The sequence below is a fragment of the Coturnix japonica genome, chromosome Z (genome assembly GCF_001577835.2).
Source record: "Coturnix japonica isolate 7356 chromosome Z, Coturnix japonica 2.1, whole genome shotgun sequence".
Classification (NCBI taxonomy): domain Eukaryota; kingdom Metazoa; phylum Chordata; class Aves; order Galliformes; family Phasianidae; genus Coturnix; species Coturnix japonica.
In genome coordinates this window covers 31054032-31072467 of record NC_029547.1, presented here as the reverse complement: position 1 = coordinate 31072467, position 18436 = coordinate 31054032, and the positions used below count along the sequence as shown (strand labels likewise).

The following is an 18436-nucleotide window of genomic DNA, read 5'->3' as shown; positions in this document are numbered from 1 at the left end:
ATGGGTCCTTTCAGTCCTCCAGTCCCACAGTGAGCTCCTCTCCATGGGTTGCAGCTTCAGCCCAAAGCTTCTCCTGCAGGGCCTCTAGCGTCCTTCAGGCTTTGTCTACTGCCACACCATAGGCTCCTCTATGGCTGCACACAGGGATCTGCTCTGCATGACACCCCCAGGCTGCAGAAGTACAGCCTGCTCCTCCATGGGCCCTTCCTGGGCTGCAGGGAGCTTGTTCTGCACCTGCAGCTCCTATTGGACTAACTATGGTGCTTGCAGGGCTGCTTCTCTCACATTTATTTACTGCTCTTTCTCAGTGCCTCTGTGTAGTGTTTTAGCCTCTCTCAAATACATTACCTCTGAGGTATAACCAGCTTTGCTTTTGGCTCAGCTCTGTCCAGCAGCAGATTAATGGCTGGACCCAGAGGACAACGGTCAGCAGCTAGAAGCCAGTAACAAGCAGAGTACCCCAGGGGTCAGTACTGGGTCTAGTCCTATTTAACACTTTAATGATCTGGACAATCAGACTGAGTGCATCCTCAGAAAAATGCTGATGACAGAAAACTGGTGAAGTTGCTGAGTCAGCAGAAGGTGGCAATTCCTTTTCTCTCATCACTCTTCTCTCCTTCAATATCTTTTCCATTCTCTACCTTGCTTCCCTTCCCTTCCCTTCTCCATTTGGTTTCCTTACCAAGATATTTTCCTTTATATCCTAAACTTAAACTGTTTTCCTCCCTGGCTTGATATTTGATATGATTTGGGTGAACAGTTGAATACTATAGTCATATATGTTTAGTATATTCTTCTTACAGCTCATTAGCATACAGGGGAGTGTTAACTTTAATATTAATGTCATGGTTGATAAAGCAAAAGGTCTCACATTGTGCAATGCAGCCTTCAAGATTCTGTGCTGAAACATTACATGCTTATTTTCACAACTTCAAGCCAAAAGAGGATTATCCTGCAAGACTCTCTCCTTTTACTGCTTTTTATGCCAACCTCACAGGTTTCCATCCTGGAGGTTTTCACAAGAGATAAGCAAGCATCAGTGTAAAAAACCTACAAACTGGGACTGTTCAGCCTGGAGAAGAGGGTGCTCAGTAGAGATCTTATACATGGGTATATATAAACAACTGAAAAGAGGGTCCAAAGGGGATGAAATCATGCTGCACTCAGTAGAATTCAATGCACAGACAAGAGGCAACAGGCAGAAACTGAAACACAAGAGGTCCCCTCCTAACATCTGAAAATACTTTTTCCACCATGCATGAAAGGGAGCACTGGCACAGCCTGCCCAGAGAAGCTGCAGTCTCCTCCATGGAGATCTTTAGAAGAACATGGTCCTGGGCAATCTACTCTGGGTGCTCTGCTTGAGCAATGAGCTTGGACAAAATGGACCCATGGGTCCACCTTCCCACCACAGCCACTTTGTGATTGTATGAAACAAAATAAAACTGACTTGAAAAGTTTTTCTTAATCATATTGTATTGAAAATATACACTATTCACTTGTTACAGTTTGTAAATTCTGCCTGCAGAAGCACTGGCAAACACCATATGAGTACCACAAGCCTATTCCAGACATTCAAAGCGCAATCTCTACTTCTTAAGTTGAATGAAAACTTTTAAAACTATCAAATGAAAAATATCCACTGAAGGTATAAAGTTTTTTGACATTATTGCTTTCAGAAACAGTCTGAAGCCAGTATGACAGCAATGCCCACAGCCATTACTTTACACTGTTCTCAGCAATATTTCATTATGGATTTTGCTTTACTCCTTCAAAAATATCTGAACCCAAAGTTAGACAGCTGCAGAATGGTTCAGGCCTCTGAACTTCAACTCAATAGCCTACCCACCAAAACACTGGCAAAGGAAGAACACACACAGACTTCCTCCTTGTCTATCAAAGGAAAGTCTCATATCAAAATCAGAACCTGAAACAGGAAAACAAGAACAAACTTTCTCACTCTCTGAAAGTTTTGCTCAGCTAACAGATGGGGGAAAAGGTTCTGAAGTCACAGAACTTGCATTCATTTCCACACTTCTTGTGTTACCAACACTCCAAATGCCCTCCAGACTGAAACCTGAACTAGAATTCAGTGCTACTTCTGAACTGAAGAGACCAAGGACAATAGCACTGTTCATCAGGCTAGTGGAAATACTAAGCAATGAACACATCCAGATCCCATTTTTACTGTTGCCCTGCTATTAACATGCACACTACACCACCACAGATCTTCCAGTAGATATTTTTTATTAAACATAAAAAATCCAAAGGAGATGGGGAAGGTTAGATATATGCACAACACCTTGACTGATCCAGAGCTTTGACAAGTTGTGCACTTTCAAATTTAAAAGTAGTAGCCTTTTGAAAACTATAAACTCCTAAACAAAACTAGGGAGATTCTACATACAAGTGTCTGTGCAATGCATGCATCAGTCTCATTTGGAAAAAGAAATAAATTACTGTTTTTCCTGGGGCCTTTTATATGTCAATGCCAATACACAGGAAAACTATGTATTAGTTTAAAGCCTAACATTTACTGATTACACTGAAGTGTTTCAGAAAGGCCAAACACTTTCAGGTGACAAAAAAAAAAAGGGGGGGGGGAAGGGGAGGGAGAGGGGGGGAGGGGAAGAAACAGGTTTGTTGGTTTGTTTGTTTTTTCAAAAGTATTCTAAATTCAAGTCACCTTACAAGTAGTCAATAAATACTCCACATATTTTTCTTAATTTGTTTTCCTAAGAGGATTTCTTCTGCTCAGGCTCACGAAGGTTTCAACACAAACGAGCATCTTTAGAAGGTTCGTGGAAATCAATCTGACAAGTTGTTTCTGCAAAATGTCGACAACCCACACGGGCTGGCAAATGACAGCGCCCAGATGCACTGTGAGCCGTACGCTCAGTTAACATGCAGAGCCACTAGGTGGTGCAGTGACCCTGTAACAGAGGCCCACACATTGCACCTGTACAGAAAAGTAGAGCCATTGTTCTAAGCGCAACTTCAGACTGTCACTTTTGCACTCAGTATGGTGCTATTGCTGTGAAGAGCTAGGTTTACTATTTATTTATTAGACTATGTTGGCATTTCTGTGATTTCCATATAGAGTCACAGAATTATGTGAGTTGGAGGGGACCTGTAAAAGCCATCTAGTCCAACTCCCCAGCAGCTGACAGCTAGATCTGGTGCTCAGATTCCTATCTGGCCTGACCTGACCCATATATATGTATGCGTGCATATAAGTTCCCCAAGAGGTTTTTTATTCTAAAAAAAGAGAATTGCCTGGGACTCTGGAGATAAACCACACATGTCACTTAACAACACCACCAACACCCCATGGAAATGAGTAGCAGAAAAATTCTAAAGATCTTGAGCCAGTACAAAATGACAGTTGTATCTTAAGTTAGAAACACAACACTGCAACACTAACTACAAAAAAAGGAAAAATATAGCCTTGTTTTCAGAGTAAAGCTTTTTATTTCAGCCTACTTTTGACCCAAGCAGAAGTAGTGCAGTAACAGTGCACTTGCATACTTTCTGGTAGTATATCATCAGCAAAATCAAGATTCTAATGGACCTCAGTCACAAAGATGCAATTTTTCATTGCGCTGGAAACCTGTGACCTCTGCCAGTAAGAATGACAGTTATTCCTTACAGTTCAGTACCTAGAAGCTAGGATGATACGGTTTCTTATAAACTACGATGCTTTTCCCACAAGTATGTTTTCAACAGCTGTCTGATGGTAGCTGTTCAAGGGGGTGAATGTAAAAGCAGACACCTGAGCAGGTCACCATCACAAGGGAAAAAAAAATCGGACACACTGAGAACAACAATAACAACAAAAAAAAGTACACAGCAGGCTACACTAAAAACCTAAAAACTCATAGAAATAGAGCTTAGATCTCTTCCTGGAGCACGTCCTCTTCCAAAGTACCTTACGCCCAGCAACAGTTCTGTCATTATCCCACTGAAACCATGCTGCAATTGTTCCAGTGTTTCCCCCAGCAGGAAGCAACCAATTGTTCAAAGTCTATGCAGAGAACAGCTTCAACTGAAATATAAAATTGCCATTTCAGAGAAAACATATCCCATTTCCTTTAAAAAAAAAAAAAAAAAAAAAAAGCAAAAATGCTGAAATTATTTCCTTCGTTTTTTTCAGAAAGCAATTTCTGCCTGTTGAGAAATAACAGCACTTTGGGAACAAGTATTTTTCCCATGAAAGTCTTTTTCTTTTTTTCTGTTTTCTTTTCATGTTAACTTCAGAGGAACAACAGAAGTTGTTTTTTGCAAGTGTTATAGGACACACAGCATTACTCAGCAGACATACCCTGGAAATATTAACTTACTCTCCCACAGGCACAGCAGGGTTCTAAAGAAAAGCACAAACCTCACCTCCCAGCTTGGCACACATTCAGTCTTGCAATTAAGAGGTTTTCCCTACCGCCTCTTTTCAATAACAAAGAAATGTTTCAGGACATAAAAAGATGAAAACAAAGTAATTTCAGTTGAAGATCAAAACTAATCTAATTAATCTAGGCAAAAAGCAGCTACAGCTACATGAATAACACCTGTGCATGTAGCATGTGAACTGTCATTTTCCAGTCTGTATGTGTCCTGTTTTTCTTCAGTTTCCTGAACTTTCACACAGCACAGAACAACACGCTGTGTATGACAGAGAACATGTATATAATACACTCTAGTGGTTGATGACCCTGCCCATGGCAGGGGGGTTGAAACTAGGTGATCATTATGGTCCTTTTCAACCCAGGCCATTCTGTGATTCTATGACTTGTTCTCTGTACACACTACAAAACAGTAATGCAACAGAAGAGTCACTAAACTTTCAGTTCTCCTAATCCAAAATAGCTCTAGAGGTTATCTGACTTAATCACTCCCATTTACTTTACCTGCAAACTCTCCAGAACTTTCTGTTTGCACTGTTTCTGTGCTGCCTCTTCCTTAATATGCCCACTGCCCACACACACACAGTCTGAGAAACAAAACACACAAGCAGTTTGTGCATGAACCGAAAATGCAGCAGGACACTTTTTACTAGGCAATCATTAAAAAAAAAAAAAAAAAAAAAAAGAAGTTTATTCTTATGTGGATCTAGTTTTGATGTAGAGCTCAACGGAACTCAATAGCTCTAAACAGTGTTTCATTATGCCAACTAATGTAAATGACTTTTTCTTTGCTTAACTGTGAAAAACAAATACAGTTGCTGTAACCAAAGTGTCCGACTTCAGAATCAGTCACCCTGTGTAGTCCAGGTATAACTTTTACACTTGTATCTTAAAATAAAGAATTTGAAAGAAAAAGAACAAACATTATATTCATTGTGTGATCTAGAGGGAAGATTACAATTTTTATTCAACTTTGGTGATAAACCTACTGCTACTGTTTCTGAACACTCCTACCACCTGCACCTACACCAGAACAGCAAATCAAACGCTGGAAGCAACCATCTCCAGCATCAAGCAACTACTAGTTGAGAAAGTGCATTTCTGCTATTCCATTGTCCTGATAAGATGCTGTGATTGCACAAACATCATTATTTATCAACCAAAACTCCCAAATCTGAGAAAAAACAAGCTGGGTACCCATCTACTGCATCACACAATTCATTTTTAAAAGGTCAATTCATTGCTGGTATATAATTCAATCAGGTCAGCATTTTCATTTAATTATCTATTCATAATGCAAGACAACTCAAACAATTGTATAATTGTTAGTTTCTGAGCTCAGTCCCAAACCATTTCAGATTTTCCTTCCCTGCTAAGATATCCAGTTCCCTTTTTCTAACTCTTATTTATAGAACGATGCATCATAGTCTTATAGGCATTCTACTTTTGTTTGAGTATTCCTGTAGCAGTGCAATCATGTTTGGTCACATTCACTTTTCCTTTCCTGGCTGATAGAAATGAACCCTATTAATGTTCTGTATGGTGTAGAAGTTTTAAAGCTACATTTAACTACGCTCTAAAACTGCACGCTACCTACTCCCACAGCTATCACACAGGGCAGATTTAAACATATATAAATATGTTTATACACACACATATACATATATATATAAACACACACACACATATAAATATGCATCTATATATACAAGCAAGTACAATGAAAAAGCTTCAGCTTCATTTGAGTGTCCAAACTTCTGCTAAATAAAAAAGGTTAAAAACTGAGGTTTTTTGAATTGTCAATCAAATTGCCATAAAAAAATCAGTAGTTTTGAGCAAAAATTTCAGTAGCATTCATAATGCCAATAGTCTGTACATCTTGTTTATTAGCCAGTCCTTACAGAGTTATTAATTTCATTAATCAGCATACCAAAAAACTATTGCTTTTTGTTTCAAAGCAGATTCTTACTTTTCTGATATCTGCTCTCAAAAGGATTTTCACAGTTCTAGTGCCACCATTTGGATCTACCCTCCACTCCTTCCTTCAGCCACCTCACAGCCTTAAGCAACTCACCTCCCCCTTCCAATACGGCTCAACAGCTTACTCAGTCACAACAGAAAGCAATGCTGAAGTTCACTCCTAAACTTTAACCAATCTTGCACATTCCCATCGTGAGAACTAACTCTGTTGCAAAAGGAGTTTGTTATTTTTCATGTCATCCATACAATGGCTCTTGCACTGTAACGGTTTAGGTCTATAAATCTCATGTTGACACACTCCTTGAGGTGCATGTGGAAGAATATGGAGCATGCAGCTAAAAAAAAATCACTTTGTTTCATCCAAAACTGCTCCTGCTGCATCAATTACCATGAGGTAAAAGGTTAAGGCAGCTATACCCAATTCACAAATCACACTCAGAATCCCTTTTCTCACAGCAGAGCTTCCTCCTCAGGACCTCCTAAGGACTACAATTGCTTTGTTACACACAAATGGTAAGTGTAAATGTACACTTCCCACTTAGGTAGAAATTATTCCATCAGGATTTATGACAGCATTCAACCAACAAACAGCCACAAAGAGGGTAGGGAGGAAGAGTGTGAAATCAAGCACCTCCTTTTTCTTTAGTATTAAGACAGCAACTTCTACTTGGTTGATTTGTTCCCAGAGCACTAATCCAAGTTCATCTGTAGCCATTCATATTTCACTTGAAAGGATACCAGCAAAAGAATTTGAAACTACAAGCCTTGATGCAATCTCTCAGCTCAGTCAACACTTCTCACACATGTAACATCAACGTACGAAAGTTCAGGCATCTCCCAGTGTGTTAAAAGAAACCAAACCAAATTGCTGCTACAAAACAATGCCATTTCCACTGCAATACACACTGTAGCACACAAAGGATAAACTGACCAGAATGGAATCAAGTGAGAGACAGGGCAGATTTTATTCCTCCTTTCACAACTAGCAGTGTCTTACATTGGCTTTGAAAGAACTGGGAAAGAAAGAAAAAAGAATCCTGCACATGCGGCTACAAGGAATTTACAGGTCCTAGAATCAGTAAGAAAAGCTCCATTCAATTATCATCTAGAACACAGCTCAGTTTAGCAGCAACTTTTCTTCAAACCAAGATTCAAAACAGTCTTTTTCTTGCAGTTTGATCCCTATAAAAGAACACTTTACACCCAAGGGCTTTCTAACACACCATGCAAAAGCAATGATTAAGTGTTCTGGGGGGGGGGGGTGCGGAAGTACCTGTCCATAAGCAAACAAATCTTACAAGGAGATGAGAAAATCCATTTTCAAACCATTGTGACCCGAGTTTGAAGCTCATTCTTACTGCTGCAATAGATGTTAGGAAAGTATCCACTAGGTTAGGAAAGTAACCACAAGGTAAAGAAAGAAAAAGCACCTTAAAAAGAATAGAAAATAAATTGAAATTACTACAAGAGGCAGAGAAGTTTGTGGATAAAACTTAATGAATGAAATTGTACAGTTTAACACCACAGTACTGTTCAAAGTAGAAAGGCATCATCATAACCTATCAAAGGAAAAGTCACATAGAAAATGTCAAACCTCTTACTCAAAGCATCCCTGTATGTCAGAACAGATAAGTATCCCTCATAAAACCAAGGGCTCACAAATTCTAATGTAACAGTAGTACTTTCATAGAGAGTTTTCCACATTTAATAAAAAGCCTGACAAGTGTGTATGAGGCACATCACAGAAAGCCTACCTATCTTTTTCCTCCATCTTAAATATTATTATACTTCAAGTTTATTGGGTCCTGCTTGTGAACAGGTATGGGAGTGTAACTGCAAAAGCAGAAGAGAGAGCACAGCAGCTCTGGGAAATGCCAGGAGGCATCCACCTGCAATCAACACTCTGTCCATAAAAGCATGAACCCAGGCCTTTTGCAGCCTGACCTCCAGTAACACACGGAGGTGAAGCACACACAAGAATTACTCAACTCAGTCAGCAACTGAAGAGAGCTCCTGCCAAAGGTTCAGGAATGACATCACCCACTTTGATGCCAAGCAGCAACACGCTTTCAGGAAATCTGAAGTGCTAGAAAATAAAAATTTAAAGCCAAACTGTAACCAGGTCCTCAAACAAAACAGTGGTAGCACAGACTTGCACAGAAGTAAGAGTTATGATGGCATCCTTTAAGGAATGTGCACAGACATCTTTACCAACCAGCTGTGCTACTGTTGTTTAAAGTTGTTTAAAAATAATTCCATGTAAAGAGAGGAATCAAAACCACCGACCTTTTTCTTTTTTCTTTTTTTTTTTTTTTTTTTAACTTCTGCAACACAAAACTATACAGGAAAAAATATACAGTAAAATGTTATTCATTAAGCCCTGCAACTCTGCAGAAGGCCTCTGAAACACTGGACAGAAGAATCCTCAGCCATGACCACTAGAAGAAATGCATTTTATCCAGCAGATTTTTGCAGTGCTACAACACAGAAAGAAGTGCCATCAGTGCCAAGCGCTGACCCTGGCAGCAAGCTCTGCAGCTATGTCAAAGGCCAACAATTTGTCACAGAGTGCTCTGTTTGTGAAGCTTGGAATGACAGACTATCTGGACATCCTGCATTCTCTCCAAAAAGCTCATATGCATTATGAATCTTAAGGAGCGAGTGTCTGAAATACCTTCCTATCACAGACAGCGTGTGTATGTGCAAAGCAAACGCATCTTAGGATAAGCACTTACCTTAGGAAACTGAGTAAATAATAGAAAGGAGCATCATCTCTTAGTTGCATAAGGTTTGGTTACAGCAGGGGTTTTGCAAAGCTTTCCTTTTTGGATAATGTATTTTATTTATGTTGTTTTGTTGTGTATTTTTTTTAAAGACATGCACATCTAAATAGAAGTTATGAAATATTAAGTGCTGTTAATCAACTCTAGAGACTTCACCACCAGAATACATAAAGGTACCACCCTCTGCTTAACAGGGCACAACAGAAGGCACAAACACACACACTTTAAAAGCTGCTGATGACCACCTATCTACAGAATTAACATCTAGCATTGTAAGCCTTGAAGGAGCATTTTGATATTTATTTCATGTTACTAGATAGAGATGCCTGGGAGCATTCATAAAGGTATATCCCTTACTGTCTACTAAGTTATATCCCTTACTGTCTAGTAAGTTAGATGATACTTTATTCTTACACAGTGTCATGAGCAACTGCATTTAAGTATTAGCTTCCACTGTACAATCCAGCTAAGATATATTCAGGAATATAACCCTGCCTCTCTAGGCAGTACTGTTCTGTGACCACAGATCACACAAAATTCCAGTAGAGTTCTGTATTTTGATGGCAAGAAATACATTCCAAATGCAGTTGAAAAATATGAAGTGATTTTAAATTAGTTTACATTTTAAACATAGCTTTGAATTCCACTGCATCATTTGGCCTATGCACCAAATACAGTTGACATCAATTGAAAAAAACAGTTCTGTGGCATCAGATACATTAGCTTCCAAGGAAAATGCTGCAACTTACTACTTACTGGTACACAAAGGACTCTAAAACTGTTTTGAATATCAGCTGAATCCACATTTGTCTTACAATTCCAACCACAAGCTGTGAAAAACAGAATTCCTAGAACTGAAGTCATAAACTTCATATTGTCTGAATAGCATCACTAAAAAAAATCAACACCAAAACAAAACAAAAAACTGGGAAATCATAGCTGTCATGTCTCACTGGATCATTTTTATGTCTTCTCTAAAATACTGAACAGTCTTCTTTATAAAAGAAAGAGAACAGTGGACTTCAATAACTTTAATATGAGAAACAAAGTCACTGGGGGAGCCACACTGACAATATGTCCCCACCAAAGTTCACTACACACAAGAAACATTACCTTCCCTGCCATCTCAAGTGGGAAGGAAGATGAGACAAAACTCCCTTTTCTGTTAATACAGGCATTGCCACAGAACTCACAGCCAACACAGCCTACTTCCAAACTCTCTATGGCTCACAGCTGCAACACAAGAGGAACCTATATCCTAACCATTTTGTTCCTAGTTCTTCCCATGAATGCCAAAACTTAAAGCAGTCGAATTCCACCAGCACTGATAAACCAGCTCTGTCACTGGACTTAAAGGGGAGAAGACCAGAAGCAAAGTCTACCAATCCACCATGTGCTGAAATTGCTTTTGGGACAATTCTGTTTTTTAAGCATAGTTCACCATTAACTTACTCATACAGATAACAAACAATAACCCTGTTGATAGGGAAAATGGTAAAGTTCTCAACCAATATGCTACTTATCCCCTGTATAGCCCTGAACCATGACCCATGTAGGGGTGTTAGATATTGTGAGAATATAAACAGTAGAGTTAGACAATAATAGTGCTGACATTGTTATTTAGTAGTTAATAAGTTAAAATGTATAGTTTAACCATGAGACAGATGGAACGGACCGGTCTAGCTTGGATAGCTCGGATGAAAGAAGATAATGAATTTTTGATAAGTTCAAAGTAGGAATAACACGTGAAGCATGAAGTCTGGCCTAAGATGAAACAGAGCGTTTTGGAAAAGCAGAACTGAAGATATGTTAATAAGTCTTGAGAATGAATGAATGTAATGTTTTCCTGATCATATAAATATAGGACCTTTGTAAAGCTTGAATGTCATTCACTAGGAGTGACCCAAGCTCTGTATGTTTGTTGCACTGAGCTTGTTAATAAAATCAACCCTGGAGTACCCACGAGTTCGAGTCTCGACCTGGTTCCTTTCTGCAACAGTTTGGCACCCCAGATGGGACTCTAGGCGTTGATTGGGGTAAGTGCCTAAATTTTTTATTATATCCAGGGGGAAGTGCATCCACTCTTTTAAGGGTTCGAGTCCTATTTTTGGGGTTCGAGTCCCCGAGGCCTATTTTCTGGGGTTCGAGTCCCTGGGCCTGGGGTTCAAGTCCCTAGATTCTATTTTCTGGGGTTCGAGTCCCCGAGGCCTCTTTTCTGGGGTTCAAGTCCCTGGGTTTTATTTTTCTGGGGTTTGAGTCCCTACATTACAGAGTGGCTGCAATTCTCACTGGACCTTGGATTTCTATTTGGAGAATAGTTATGGGGGGATCGCCGTCTATAATTAAGGGTTCACCCTTAGAGGAAATTTTGTGTAACTGGAGTAAGATTGAAGGTGTTGTGGGGTTAAAAAAGAAGCGAGTGATCACTCTGTGTCAGGATGACTGGCCATTCTTAACCCGGGTTCGTGGGGCTGGTCCCGACGAAGTATGGCCACCTGAGGGGACGTTTGATGATAAACGTCTTGCTACCATGCGGCGAATACTCCAAGATAGAAATCCTTATCAAATGGATTATTTATATGTGTGGATAAATTGGGCTGATAAAAGAAATCAAATTAAGTTGGGGAAGGCTACTAGCAAAACTGAATTATTAGCATATTTTGATGAATTACATCAGGGTGGGTATAATTCTGATCGGGAAAAAGATGGAAATAATAAAGAAGTGGGGCAGTATCCGATGACTATTGAATTTCATTCTAATCCGAGGGTTGGTCCTGATACCGGCCCTGATGTACCACCTCTATTAGCAGCAGCAGTACATCAGCCTTGGAAACCGGGAGATTTGATGCTATGGCAAGAGAAAATGCCGCGTTTATGGGAGGATGCGGAAAAATGTGCTAAGATGTTGTCTAGTATTTTCAGAGATTATAAACCTAATTGGGAGGACATACAGACTCTGTTACAGGAATTATTTACTGTAGAAGAGAGAGAGAAGATCATGGCTAAGGATAGAGAGTTATCAAATACTAATCCAGGAAGACCTGTATGGCCCATAGCTGATCCGAAATGGAATATTGTTAGACAGGATGAGCTTCAGGCTTGGAGAACGGCTACACAGGGTTTGCTAGAGGCTGTACGCCAGTGTGTCGAGCGGGTTACTAATTGGTCCAAAGTACAGGAATGTCAGCAACGGTTGGATGAACATCCCAGTGATTATTGGCATAGACTCCGTTCTGTTTTACTTAAGTATGGGGGTATGACAGAGCAGACTTTTCAAGAGCCGCTTGCAATTAGTGTGTTTGTAAATCAGGCTGCACCCGATATTAATAAGTATTTTAAGAAACATATGCCGGGATGGCAGGCAGAGGGGTTGCAAAAAATATTATCTGTTGCTACGTTTGTATACAATGGGCGAGATCAGGAGAGACAGGAGAAAATGCAAAAAGAGAAGGATGAGGAGCGAAAGCGACAGGAACGAGAGAGACAGACCGAGAGGAAACGTGAGAGGCAGGAAAAACGAGAAGATATGGCCTTTTTGGCAGCTGCGATTGCTCAGTCGGCTCAACAGAATAGGTGGCAAAATGCTAGAGGCAGAGGTAGAGGAAATCGGGGAAGGAGACGAGGATTTCCACCCCAGATTGGTGGAGAAATTGTATGTTATTGGTGTGGAGATTTTGGACATATGCAGCGAGAATGCCCCCTCAGACCTCGACCTTTTCTAACCCCCCAGGGTTATCCTCCGAGAACTAGGAACTAAATTAGATTTAAATTCAAAAGGGATGAAACTGTACTTTTTGGGGAATATACTAGCTGTAGAAAGGGAACAGAAACAGAAAATTGAAATTCCAGATGACTTAAAAGACATACCCTCCGGTTTGTGGAGTCATAGTAGTAAGGATATAGGATTTTTGAAATCTGCAAAACCAGTGGTAATCAAGACAAAAGCTGGACCACCCCCCTAAATTAAACAGTACCCAACTGCGACAGTAGCATTACCTAGTCTAAAGAAACAAATTCAGTATTTTATCGATGAAGGGATATTGAGACCCATTATTAGTCCATATAATAATCCTTTTCTGCCAGTTTCAAAAAATAGGAGGGATGAGGACGGGAACCTTGAATATCTTTTTGTACAAGATTTAAGAGCAATTAATGAACATGTGGAAGCCCTACATCCAGTAGTTCCTGACCCTTCACTAATATTAACTGAGATACCAGAATGGTCCAGGTGGTATACTGTAATGGATCTGACCGGAGCTTTCTTTAGTATACCTAATGCTGAGAAAAGCCAAGAGATCTTTGCTTTCACATGGGAAGGGAAACAGTTAACGTGGACTCGATTACCTCAGGGGTTTACGAGTTCACCAACTTTGTTCTCACAGATTTTGAAAAATGATTTAAAGGATGTTATTTTACCTCAAAAATCGGTGTTGGTTCAATATGTTGATGATTTACTTATTGCTAGTGCAACAAAAGAAGCTTGCATAGAAGACACAAAGTATTTATGTAATAAATTGTATGAAAAAGGACATAAAGTCTCCCTTTCCAAATTGCAGTTTTGTAAGCCTGAGGTAAAGTATTTAGGGTATGTATTAGCTTCAGGGGTAAGGAAAATTGATCCAGAACGAATTAATGCTGTACAAGCAGTACCTAGGCCAATCACAAAGAAACAGATGAGGGCATTTTTAGGACAGGCTGGATTTTGCCGACCATGGACTATAGGGTATAGTGAAACTGTTAAACCTTTACAAGAAGCTACTAAGGATCAGGCCATCGAACCTATACCATGGACTGATGAAATGCAGCAAGCTTTCCAGGCTATTAAGCAGGCACTGGTTTCAGCCCTGGCTTTGGGACTGCCTGACTATGGTAAGCCATTTACCTTGTATGTTACTGAATCAAGAGGAACTGCAAAAGCGGTTTTAGTTCAAAAGTTTGGACCTTACAAGCCCCTGTGGCCTATTACAGTCGTTAGATCCTGTTGTGAGGGGAACTCCCTATTGCATTCGGGCTGTGGCTGCAGCAGCTGAACTCACCAAAGAAGTCCGAACCATTGTTTTGGGACATCCCCTGGTTGTAAAAGTTCTGCATGAAGTAGAAATTCTGCTTAAAAGGTATGCAGAAAAATCCCTTTCTCCACAGCGCGCTCACCGCTACTAAGTCATTTAGCTCCTGGCTGATAAAATCACCTCAGAACGATCAAAGCCTTTGAATCCAGCCACCTTACTTCCTGATTCAACTGGAGAACAAAATAAACACGATTGTGTGCAGGTGATTCACTCAGTCTCACGACCAAGAGAAGACTTAAAGCGATACACTGGATTCGCTGTAACAACTGAGAAGACTGTTCTACTAGCAGAATCTCTCCCATGCGGGTTGGGAGCAAAAGGAGCGGAACTTATTGCGCTCTGTAGAGCGGCACGATTAGCACGCGGCAAGAAGGTAAATATATACACGGACTCAAAGTATGCTTTTGGAATTTGCCATGCTATCGGCATGCTCTGGAGAGAGCGAGGCTTTCTGACCTCTGCAGGGAGAACAATAGCTCACGGTGAGCTAATACATGACCTATTATTGGTTATACAAGAACTGCGAGAGATTGCTGTAGTTTACATATATGCACACAGCTCTAAAAAATATGCGTTAGCAAAGGGAAAACAACTTGCAGATGCAGCAGCTAGAGAAGCTGCTGTGCACCCTAATTTTGGTGTTCCTATTATGACTGTACAAACTATACCAGTGCTATCGGACCCTAAGACACTTTATGCAGAGATGAATAAGGAGGAACAGGAGGTGTGGATGCGTATGGGAGCGGTTCAAAAAGATGGGATTTGGACGATGGGGAAGAAGTCCCAGAAGAAACTGATTCAGATAAGACACATTTTGTTTCCTCAAGGATGGCCGAATTGTCAAAGACACTGGGAATTACTATGGCGGCACATACACCGTATCATCCACAGTCATCCGGAAAGGTAGAGAGAATGAATAGGACCATTAAAGACAGATTAGGCAAAGTAATGTCACATACGGGATTCAAATGGCCAGACGCATTACCTTTTGTCTTACGGGATTTGAGAACATCCCCTAGAGGGATGTTCTAAAAATTAGTCCAGCTGAGGTTTTATTTGGGAGAGTAGTGGCAGTACCAGGAATGTATGTCTCAGCAAAAACTGCACTTTTGGAAGGGGAAGAGAATATTACTCAATATTTGTTGTATTTCTTCTAAGATTCTTTTAAGCAAATTCAGCAATATGCATATAGTTATCAAGGATTACCAGGACATGTTAAAGTACATGATATTACCCCAGGAGATATGGTAATGGTGAAAGTGTTTAAGCGGAAAAATAAAATGGAGCCCAAATGGGAGGGGCCTTATTGTGTGTTGTTAACTTCTCTTTATGCTATTAAGATCAAGGGTTAGGAGGCATGGATCCATCATACTCATGTGAAAAAGGTCTCTGCATCCTTCTCTTCCTCATCTGCATAGCCTCAGGACACCGGTATCAGTATGAATTCTCCTATTATGACATTTTGACTGGACAACAGGTAACTTTGAAAAAGAAAGAGGTTTCTACGACTCAGCGTGAATTCATCATAGAAGGAGAAAGAAATACTGACTTATTGCGACGCAGCAACATCCGAACCCCTTTTGGCACATTTCGATGGTATATCCCCGGTAGTACTCGAGCTAATTTTAGTTTTTGCATTAGAGCACGATTTTCTTATCCTTCATACCCCAGAGTACCTCCTCCTCAGCTCCAAGCAGTATGGGATAACCATAATATTCATTTTAGAGAACCGAGTAGTGGCACTGGAATCTGGTGTGTGGGCATGCTCCCTGGCTTTGATAATTCATGCTGTCATGAATTCTCCATTGCGTACCCTCGGGACGGGTTTAAATTAGTTCATACACATTGGCAAGAGGTAAAATGGGGACCTATGTCCTGGCGTGACACAGGTAGATATGTTTGGCAGATCTTTACAGCCACATGTCTCTTATGACTTAGGCCACTATCGCTATTGGACAGATAATTCTCATGTATCTATAATGCAATCGTTTGCCCAGAATCTAAATGTAAGTGATTGTTGGATTTGTTCAGCCTTACCTATATCAGCAGCACATGAAGTAAATTTGATTGGTATCCCTATCCATGTTAATACTACTATTAGTCATATTTGGAATGTGACAATATTGATAAGTAATTTTACATCTCATGCTTTATCACTGGCTTATACACAATTGGAGAACAGTACTTATATTCATTGTGTTGAAAATCTTGATTCTACTGGGCCCTATTTGGGGAATTGGACTTTACGATGTGATAATCTCACCACTGTTAAAAACGGAAATCGATCTATTTTGAACCTCCCAGGAGCCTGTTGGCTGTGCGGAGAACATGCATACAAAATTTTACCTAAAAAGTGGCGAAGAAGATGCAATTTAGGCCTAGTTGTACCCGATATGGAGATTATTCCGAGAAATAAATGAAACGTTATGGCATAGGTCTTTTTATGGATGTACTAAGAGAGCTATTTTAAATCCTTTAATTGAACAACCCACGGGATTTCATGCATTTGTGCATTGGTTTATACCGGTTTAGGTGTTAGTGAACTGGAAAAAGCAATAATGAATGTGTCAGGAGAGGTGGAGAAGTTAGCTAATGCTACGGCCTATGGCTTACTAACTATACAAGGTGAGCTTACAAACTTATCTAAAGTTTGTAAGCTTACAAACTTATCTAAAGTAGTTTTGCAGAATAGAATGGCACTAGATATGCTTTTAGCTTCACAAGGGGGAGTATGTACTGTATTGAATGCTAGTTGCTGTATGTATGTTGATCAAACTGGAGAATTATTAACTGATGTTGGGAAAATATGGGAAGTAAGACGATGCAAGAAATACAAAAGTAAGATAATCAATGTGGTTTTCCTGAAACATGGCATTGGTTGACATCCTGGTTGCCAAATCTTTCTACTATTGCTTAAAAAGTTATCTGGATTATAATTGTTGTGATTGTTCTGATTGTTATTGTTTATGTACTAATACAATGCTGTATGCGAATAGGGTCTGCTATAGCTGTAAAGGCACCACCAACTAAGATAGTTTATAGTAGATATCAATAAAACACTTGGGAAAGTAGTAATTAGAAAAGGATAGGGAAAATGGTAAAGTTCTCAACCAATATGCTACTTATGTATCCCCTGTATAGCCCTGAACCATGACCCGTGTAGGGGTGTTAGACTATTGTGAGATTATAAACAGTAGAGTTAGACAATAATAGTGCTGACATTGTTATTTAGTAGTTAATTACATAACATTTATAGTTTAACCATGAGACAGATGGAACGGACCGGTCTAGCTCGGATAGCTCGGATGAAAGAAGATAATGAATTTTTGATAAGTTCAAAAGAGGAATAACACGTGAAGCATGAAGTCTGGCACAAGCTAAGGACCTAAGATGAAACACAGCGTTTTGGAAAAGAAGAACTGAAGATATGTTAATTAGTCTCGAGAATGGATAACATAAGTGATGTAATGTATTCCTGATCATATAAATATAGGACCTTTGTAAAGCTTGAATGTCATTCACTAGGAGTGACCCAAGCTCTTTATGTTTGTTGCACTGATCTTGTTAATAAAATCAATCCTAGAGTACCCAAGAGTTCGAGTCTTGACTGGTTCCTTTCTGCAACACCTGTAAAGTAAATTTATCTGTAAACACTCCGTAACTACTGTAATCAGGCAGTAATTGTGTAGCATCAGCATCTCAACTCTCCTCACATCAATGTGCTCAAATGCATCCTCACTGAGACCCCTGTACAACAAGTCACCAACCCAGCAGTGTGGGGACTTAAGCCTCTCTCCACAGGTCCATGATTGCAATACTGATTAGATGTAACAGAAGTGGCTGAGAAACGAGGGCCACACATCAAAGAGCCTTCAAGATGGATCCAGAAGAGACTAAACAGCCACATGCAGTAGATGAGGAAGACCGCCAGAACAAGATAGATGGAACAGAAGAGAAACAGTTACCCAGACTGACCAGGAAACCCCTTCCAATGGGCTTTTTCTTGTTGTTGTTGTTCTTAATAAACACACAAAATAGCAACAGGTAGTTCACTCTAGGCTAACGAATACCCATAAGCCCCACAGGTCTTGTTATGGTTAGCACACAGAAATGTACACACGCATACTTAACAGTAATTCTTCCAGAAACCACAAACAAGAAGCTTGTTTCGCACAGTTCCCACCCTCACTTTCAGCCCCCCCAAAAC

General features: G+C 40.0%; 1 protein-coding gene across 2 annotated transcripts in view; it reads right to left on the bottom strand.

Moving 5' to 3' along the window:
• Window positions 1-18436, bottom strand: part of TJP2 (tight junction protein 2) — a 68395-nt gene that overhangs the window by 30172 nt on the left and 19787 nt on the right. The window lies entirely within an intron of this gene.